Raw genomic sequence first — 8,876 nt, 5'->3', positions numbered from 1 at the left:
AAATTTGGATTATATCTATTTACCATATTGGAAACTAAAACAAAATTTTTAAAATCATTAAAAATAATAGCAAACCCATTCCATGTTAATATAAATGACATATTTTTAATGAAAAATAACTACTTTTATCATACTTCTACCATCCTCATAGCTATGGAATTAATATCCCCCCAAACAATGTAGTCCTTACTGGGTTCTTATGAAGATTACATAAGATATAAAGGAAGACGGCAGTTTGCAGAATGTACAAAAAATCGTGAATGAAATATCACTCTAGTAAACAGGCTTGCAGTTTTCTGGAAGTTTGCGGTGTGATTAAGGTTTCCCCCCTCCTGTGCTGGGTTTCAAAGTGTGATTTTAGATAGGAAAACAAGGGTACCAGGAAGAAAGGGCAGATTAGACTATGGATTTAAGAAGCATTATTTCCTCATCCTGTGAATATAAAGGGGCCCAACTGGTCCTTGGGAATTAGAAACAAATCTGCCTGAACAGGCAAGACTTGGAAAACTTGACTATGGCAGTCTTAAGTGTTCTTTAACATAAATTCTGGTGTCTGAAATAAAAGAATTGGAATCTCATGTTGCTTTTTCATTGTGTTCTCTTTCCATTTTTACTTGTAGACTCAAAGACATTTCTTTGAGCTGGCCTCTCTCATGGCAGTCCATGGATGAGGGTGGCCGTTGATGGAGCTATGGGTAGGACGGAGGACATCACATTTCCAGTAGGAACACATACCTACCTGAAGATGATGCTTTGGTTTTGTTTTTAGCCAGAAAATACACAGGGGCGTTCTTAGTTTAGGGAGTAATTATTTGCATTTGTAAATTCTCTAGGCCTTCCATTATTTTCCAATGGAGAAACCATTGTTTGCCCACCCACCATCCAACTGCTCCCTACCCCCAATGAACCTGACTAGGTATAGGATCTGTCCTCTTTATCAGCCCTGTGCTTCCAAGGAGGCTGGCCACAGGCTTGCCCTACATCAGAATATGAGAGGGGTACCCTCTTAGTCTTGTGAAAGTGAAGTTCTTTCTTCCTCCGAAACGTTTCACATTCAAATGATGCTTGGAGCAGCTATAGCTGTTTGCAGCTAGTGAGAGGAGCCAGCCAGGGAATGAAGCTGACATATGGTGGATCCGAAGAAAGGTAGAAAGGGCCTCCTAGCTGTGTTAAGGGGCCACTGAATCACCTGAACCTGGAACTAATCTGCCTCCTTGTTTAGGCCACCGAGGGAATTGGACTTTCTGTTACTTGCAGCTGAACACACCCTAACTGATCACCCTCCCTAAAGGAATGATCGTGACCCGTAGGGATCCAGAGAAGGGAAGATAGGCCAGGCATGTGCAGCTGCCATAACCAGTCTGAAGATCTGCTGGTAGGATTCTTTTCTTCGTGTCTGGCTGTCTTTTGACCATTTTGTTGTCCTGTTGTTTGGTGTATGAGATAAAGAGTTGAAGTTTTAAATAAAATGGTTGGTAACTTTGATAAAATATGGAGGAGAGCTGAGATATCTGTGGTGTTTACAAGATATGGGACCTTAGAGGTGGGGCTTTGGGTTTCTTTCCACCCCTTGAGCAGGCAGATGCATATTAGAGCCTCGATCTTTCTCCATTACTGATTTACTTGTAGGCTCTCCCGTCCAGATCTTGAACTCCATCATCCTTATACCCATGGCCTCTGGTGCAACATGAGTGACCCCCCAGTAATGAGAGTTACCAAGGAGTATTGATCTATGCCAGGAATTATACCAATGGCTTGGCATGCATTATCTTATTGTTTACAACAAGTACAATAGGTAGTAACATAATCTGCATTTTCATGATAAGGGCATTGAGGCTTGAGTGATAAAATCACTTGCTTGGGGTCCCACAGCTAACAGATGATAGAGGTTCAAATATAGATGTGACCTGAAAATTGTTCTTTTAACTATCCTGTTTCTTCAGTGTATATTGGTTGAATATCTGTCATTTAGATGTGTTAGAATAGGAATTGTCGTTCCTATTGATTTCACCTTTCACCCTTCGGAAATGTACTGGGACAGAAAACACATATGCCACTACCTGAATATTGGCTCTTCTCTGGAAACAGGCCTTAGTGAAGTTATGTGACTTACAAATACATTCAGTGGTAAGGGAAAGCCTAACTAGCAGTGGTTTAAATGAGATGGGGCTATTTTCCCACGTAACAGGCTGTCTGGAGGTCGGCTTTCAGCACTGATATCTCCAGGATTCTCTTGGCCTTCCATTCTGTCTGACTCTTCATGCACAAAATGGCTGTTGCAGCTTCAGATATCACATCCCCATCTAGAAAGAAGTCAAAAAGACAAAAGGCAGAAGGGCAGAGCCGACTAAGCAGGTCTGGTCCTTTTTGTTGGTAAAGCAAAAGTTTTTCAGGGTTACAAGGGAGGCAGGAAAAGTGGAAAACAGGATTTTTGGGAAAGGCTCACACCAATACTGATCTACCACTTGGAGCTGACCATGCTGTTGGGCAAAATAAAGTTGGACTCTTGTCATTGAGGAGAAGGCTGCTAACACTGTCAGCCGCACTTCTGAAAGTGGAGGCTGTTAGAATTTGAAGAGGCAGTGGAGATATCCCCATCCTGCAAGCAAAACAACTGAGACTTGTAGGGAACACAAGTGTCTGAGCCAGGATAAAAGAAAAGGGCCTGTTTCCTTAGACTCTGCTGCTCTTCTCACTGCAGTGTCCCTTTCAAAGCTTTTACATATCTCCTCCGCGAGTTATTCCTCTCATCCCTTTTATTTATTTGTTTGTTTGTTTGTTTGTTTATTTATTTATTTGAGACAGACTTTCACTCTTGTTGCCCAGGCTGGAGTGCAATGGTGCAACGTCAGCTCACTGCAACCTCCACCTCCTGAGTTCAAGAGATTCTCCTGCCTCAGCCTCCCGAGTAGCTGGGATTACAGGTGTGCACCACCACACCTGGCTAATTTTGTATTTTTCGTAGAGATAGGGTTTCTCCATGTTGATCAGGCTGGTCTCGAATTCCTGACCTCAGGTGATCTGCTCGCCTTGGCCTCCCAAAGTGCTGGGATTACAGGCATGACCCACAGCAGCTGGCCCTCTCATCCTTTTGAAGGAGGCCAGGAAAGTCAGAAACTTCCTAGAGCATTTTGGGTAGAAACAAAGCTTTGGAGAGAGCCCAGTAGCATGCCCAGGATTATCCCCTGTGTTCAGAGCTAAATAATGGGAGGGAGTTGGACCAGAGTCCTTTTCACAGACCCCATTGTCCTTCATGATACTGTGACCTCCGTTTATGGTCTTTCTCCTTAGCCTGGAGTAGTGAGGCTCCTTGCTCAGACACCTGAGCTTTCAGGTGGGTAGTCACAGCTGCCTTGACACCCCAGCAAGGAAGGCTCTGGCTCTCAGGGGACGATTGGGTATCACCCAGCCTGCGTAAGAATATTGGGCCCCTGTGTGTGCCTGGGGAGGGGAGAATGCCACCTGGTATGGCCATGAAGAGTGGTGATGCCCCATAAACTTGAGTCCGAATGTTTCTCTCCCAGGTTGGTCCGACCCTGTCTTTCAGTGCAGTTCCTGGATCAGTCCTCTGTGGCGTGTTTCCGCCTCCTCAGGCTGGGACAGAGAGTGTCTTGGTGCTTTCCGACATATTGGGAGAAACACTGTAGCCCACCTCAGCATCCACCTGATGTGAGCAGTGTGTCAAGTCACGCTACCAAAAAGGCATCGAGTGGAGCCAGCAGTATGTGTAGGTGGGAGAGTCAGGTACTCCTAATTTTCCTCAACTTAGGAACCTCTCCCAGTTCTACTAGGATGGGAAATGAGTGTGTGTGGGGATTTAATCTAGGGAAAGGAAAGACACCTGAGCTAAAGGCCACTACATAATAGGATTTTGCTATAAAATAATAGAGTAGAACAATTATAGTGTTCGTAATACTTGAGTATTTGTTTATTGACAGATTCCTTTTTCCTCCATGTGAACATCCTTATCAGCCTCCAGGATCTTAGCTGGCTTTTGCTGATTTTTGTGGGCACCCATATGTGTACTTTCGCAAGCTTACTAAGTCTCTGTTTGGATGCAGGACATTTACAACCACTCCTGCTGCAAATGATGGTGCTGCATTTGCTGTTTGTGGTCTCTGATACATATGAATGGCGAGAATAATAATGTCAGGCAGACTTAGGATTCCCACCCCCCCCCCCGCCACCGCCCGGTAAGGAGGATCTGTCCTGTCCTCCACAGTCACTTTGTCATGCCCTCAGCTGGGATAGTTCTCAGGCAGCTTTTACTGTCTTAGTTTGACTGTCTTTTGCTCTTGAATCATTGCACTAAGAGAACAATCTGCTACTGTTTTCTGTCTTCTGTGCGTTAAAAAAAAAAAAAAAAAAAAGATACTGGGCATATTTGTTTTTCTTCCAGCACATGTCTCGTTTGGAAAGGTCATGCATTTATATAGTAGACTTGCTATTACCCTGAGTGCAGTAAAGCAGCCGATTGCCAACGTATTGCTATACATACAGCTGCCTTCGGGGTGACTAGGCTATAAGGCAGTTGCAGACAGGCTGAAGGGCACCTGTTGTGCCCACACAGAAACCCAACCTTTAACACGACATTTATCCTGAGAAACAGTCTTGTCCTCACATCACATAGTGCCAGACCTGAGGCTACTTGTTGGGCAGGTTAATGTAGGTCTTAGTCAGCTGACCTGCAGGCTGGTAGAGGGAGGTATAGGGTCTGTGATGTGTTTAAAGCAGGCGTCTAGTAAGGAACCCACCCAACCTTTTTGGCTTCTGCCCAAGGCCTATTTTTAAAGAGTGCTTGCAGTACAGGATCGATGGGGATGTTCAGTAGTTGAAATACCACAAATGTATTACTACTGGGAGAAGTTGCTGTTTATGGGAAAATAAAATTTTACCTCATTGTTCTCTGCCTGATGCTTGCTGCCAAAATGAATTACTTAAGGGGAGTTATCTCATACATGGATGCATGAAAGTGATGTTCGATGCCTATGGAGAAGGTACTGCAAAGCTTTTAGCAGAGGACAGGAGCTATAACTTCAGCAGGTAAAAAGGTTTCAGGCTGACCTATGGAAACACCTGTTTTAAATGATTTAGAAAGTAAGAGAATACACAGTTGACACACTTGTAAAAAAAGGTCATGTCAGGGTGTGAACTGAGTAGGTTCTCAGTGTAGAAAATTCAAAAGCCTAGGAAGCATAAGTATTGACACATCATGTCACTGGAACCATGCAGAAGGTTTTATGACATCCCTACTTTATAGAGAGGAGATTCAGACTTTGTGAGGATAACTTGCCCAGGATTACCCAGTAACAACTGTTAAAATCTAAACTCTAACCTGTGACTGCTGGGTGCAAAAGTCATATGACCTAAAGATGAATCTTAATATTTGGTTTATTTTCTTCTGAGAGTATACAATGAAATTAGGATATATAGTATGTAATATTTTGAAGCTTGCTATTTTCACTTAATATATCAAACACGTTTTTCCAATGTCATTAAGTGTTCTTTAAAAACATTTTAAGGCCATTAAAATTCCATCAAATTGATATGCCATGGCAGGAAGGAAGGTCATTTTACTGTCTCCTTTATTATAAGAATGATTTTAACAATTGGTTGAAAATTAACATGAAATACTAGAAATTTTCTTTTTGAAGCTATGGTCTCAGTTTTTAAAATGTATGTGGCTGGGAATGGTGACTCACGCCTGTAATCTCAGCACTTCAGGAGGCCGAGGAGGGAAGATCACTTGAGCCCAGGGGTTCGAGACCAGCTGGGCAACATGCCAAAAATCTCGTCTCTACAAACAACTTTTTCAAAAATTAGCCAGCCATGGTGGCACATCCCTCTAGTCTCAGGTACCTGGGAGACTGAGGTGGGAGGATCACTTGAGCCTGGGAGGTTGAAGCTGCAGTGAACCATGTTTGAGTCACTGCACTCTAGCCTGGGCAACAGGACAATCCTGTCTCAAAACAAACAAACAAACATAGTAAAAAGTGTAGTATGCCATCATGATACTAGAAAGGCAGTTTGCTTGCTTGGTAGAGGATTTCGCAAGGATGTTCGTTGCTGGTTGATTGTGACCAAGCAGGATAAACGTGTTCCCCCACGGTTATTTAATGATATTAATAAAACCACCTATATGTAACCAGCTACCATATCCTGTGTCATGGGGGTGGAGGAAGCACTAACCTTGCCAGGAGGGGCTCTGGGAATGCTCAGAGGGCAAGCAGAAGTGTGGAGCAGGGTGGCATTTGGAAGGATGGATGGATGTGTCAAGTGGACATGAGGCTTAACAGTGCCAAGTGTGTGTTTGATGAGCGTGTGATTCTGAGCCTTCAATGGTACGGTTGATCTCGGCACCAGAGATGAAGCTTTGAGGTAATGTCCTTGGCCTTTCCATGTATTTAAACTAGTCTGATGCTTAGCTTTTACTATATCTGAGGCTAAATTTAATGGTGTAATGCTGAAAGTTTTATCACTGTAGATAAAATGTCAATAAAAGAGTGAAGGGTACAGATTTTTCTATCTTCTGGAGCCCACGTGCCTGCCCACTTTATAGCTGAGTATGCGATTTGAACAGAAACAGTTCTCAGTGCTGTGTTTCCTGGGAGAAGTGGGGATTATTGCGTTGGTGTCATGTGCTGGGTGGTTTGTGGGAAGAACATAGGAAAACTGGAAGATTAAACCCTTTCAATACTTTCGTTAATCTGCAGGGATGCTGGTGCTTGTTTCCATGTTGTGGGGTCCTTTCTTTTTCCCCTTTAGCCTTTGCTCCCTGTGGTGGAGAGAGAACACATTGCTGTGGAAATGGTGCGGGCTTTTGTGTCCTATAATCCTTATATTTGAGTCTGGACTCATCCATTTACCAACTCTGTCCATGGATCCATGACTCCAGGAGCTTCGTGTCTTGGACTGTGAAATGGACAGGATAATGGCCACTGCCCCAATTCCTGTGAGGATTAAATGAGCTAAATCACTGAGAAAGTTCCCAGCTCACATTACTTCTCATCCTTTCCACACCACCTCCTCTTGAGCCGTGACCAAAGTGTGCCTAGTTTTTTCTAACTTTCACAGTAGAGTTAGGTTTCTAGTGGGAACTGATAATTCATAGTAGTTAGGTGACATGGGACAAGTTACTTACCATCTCTGAGCCTATCTGCTCATTGATAACATGGAAATAAGTGTATATCACATAGTATGTTAATGATCAGATTAAATGAGATAATGTACACCAAGTCAGAATGCCTGGCACAGAGTGGGCAGTCAATGACTAGAGGGTACTGGTACTAAATGGGCATATCTTAGAAGGACAACCTTCCTTCTGGCATCTTCCTGAGCATCACAGCCTCTTCTGACTACTACTTCTTTGCCAGCATCATTAATTCTCTCTACTCACTGGCTGGGGGGATTTCTCAGAGCTCTATCCTTCTGTTCTGCACCTTGTATATTTCCTTGGAAGTTTCATCCACTTCCAAGTTTTCAGCTACTACTTCTAGATTGATAACTTCTAAATTTTTCCTTAGCTCCAGGCTAGTACATCCAATTTGCTATGTATTGGCATTTAGATGCCCAAAGGCACTTTGAACTCTAAATATACAAAAATATAGCTGCCATCTTTCCCACTTACTTCCTCAAAACTGTTCTTTCAGGCAGGCTTCTCTACTTCATTTGCATGCTGTCTGTAGGTTCTTTTTCCTTTTTTCCGTTCCTGAGTGCAGACACCTAAATGCACTTTCAGCGCGGGTCCTTCTATTAGAGTGGAGCCCTTCCTCCAGGCTCTCCTGCCTCTGGTTAATAGTGATGACAACAATGAAGTTATCGTAAGGCAACTGTGATAATCAGAAAGAGCACCATAATCACAAGCATGTGTTGAGCATCTACAATGTGCTAGATACTGTCAGTGCTACCCTGAGACCTAGGTGAGGCGGGACCCTGCCTTGGACCTATGTTGTACAGGCTTTATTTTCAGTCTCCTCAGGACAATGGAATTGTTCCCACCCAAAGCCTGCCCTGTTCTCTCTGTTACTGAAGACTTCAGAATTTCCCTGCTCCGTCTGTGTTGAGCTTCCTTACAGAAATCAGCTGTTGGGGCCAGGCAAGGTGGTTCACGTCTGTAATTCTAGCACTTTGGGAGGCCAAGGCAGGTGGATCACCTGAAGTCAGGAGTTCAAGACCAGCCTGGCTAACATGACAAAACCTCGTCTCTACTAAAAATACAAAAATTTGCCAAGTGTGGTGGCAGGCGCCTGTAATCCCAGCTACTTGGGAGGTTGAGGCAGGAGAATAGCTTGAACCCGGGAGGTGGAGGTTGCAGTCAGCCCAGATTGCACCATTGCACTCCAGCCTGGGCAACAAAGCAAAAACTCCATCTCAAAAAAAAAAAACCAGACAAACAAAAACTCAGCTATGAGGTCTGTTCCCTGGCTCTATCTTTCAGGAGGCAAATGGTGCTACAAGTGTGTGCATCCCTAGGCCTAAGGGCTGGCCATGAAGCAGTTACCTGCAGTGATTGTGGGTTGGGATTGGTCTGCAGGTTGAGGTGTCCATGTTGCTGTCTGAGACTGCTTGGGGGACAAGACAGCGCTGGGGCCCTCCAGAGCACTATAAATGTTAGGCTAGCCCTGGGCAGTCAGGACTTTGACTAACATAGCTTCTTATCAGATCATTCTAACACTGCTTGAGGTAGGTAATATTAGTTCCATGTTTTTAGATTAAGAAAGTAAGTGTTGAAGAGGTGAAATGCTTAGCACACAGGTTGCCATTGTCAGGGCCTGAATTTGACCAAGAGTACTTTGACTCCAAACTTTTTTTTTTTTTTTTTTCATGATAGTCTGTTTTCTATTCATTTTCTACATTGTAACCAGAGTTCCATTTGG

This window comes from Mandrillus leucophaeus, unplaced genomic scaffold, assembly GCF_000951045.1.
Source record: "Mandrillus leucophaeus isolate KB7577 unplaced genomic scaffold, Mleu.le_1.0 Scaffold194, whole genome shotgun sequence".
Lineage (NCBI taxonomy): Eukaryota > Metazoa > Chordata > Mammalia > Primates > Cercopithecidae > Mandrillus > Mandrillus leucophaeus.
Note: the sequence above shows the minus strand (reverse complement) of the source record.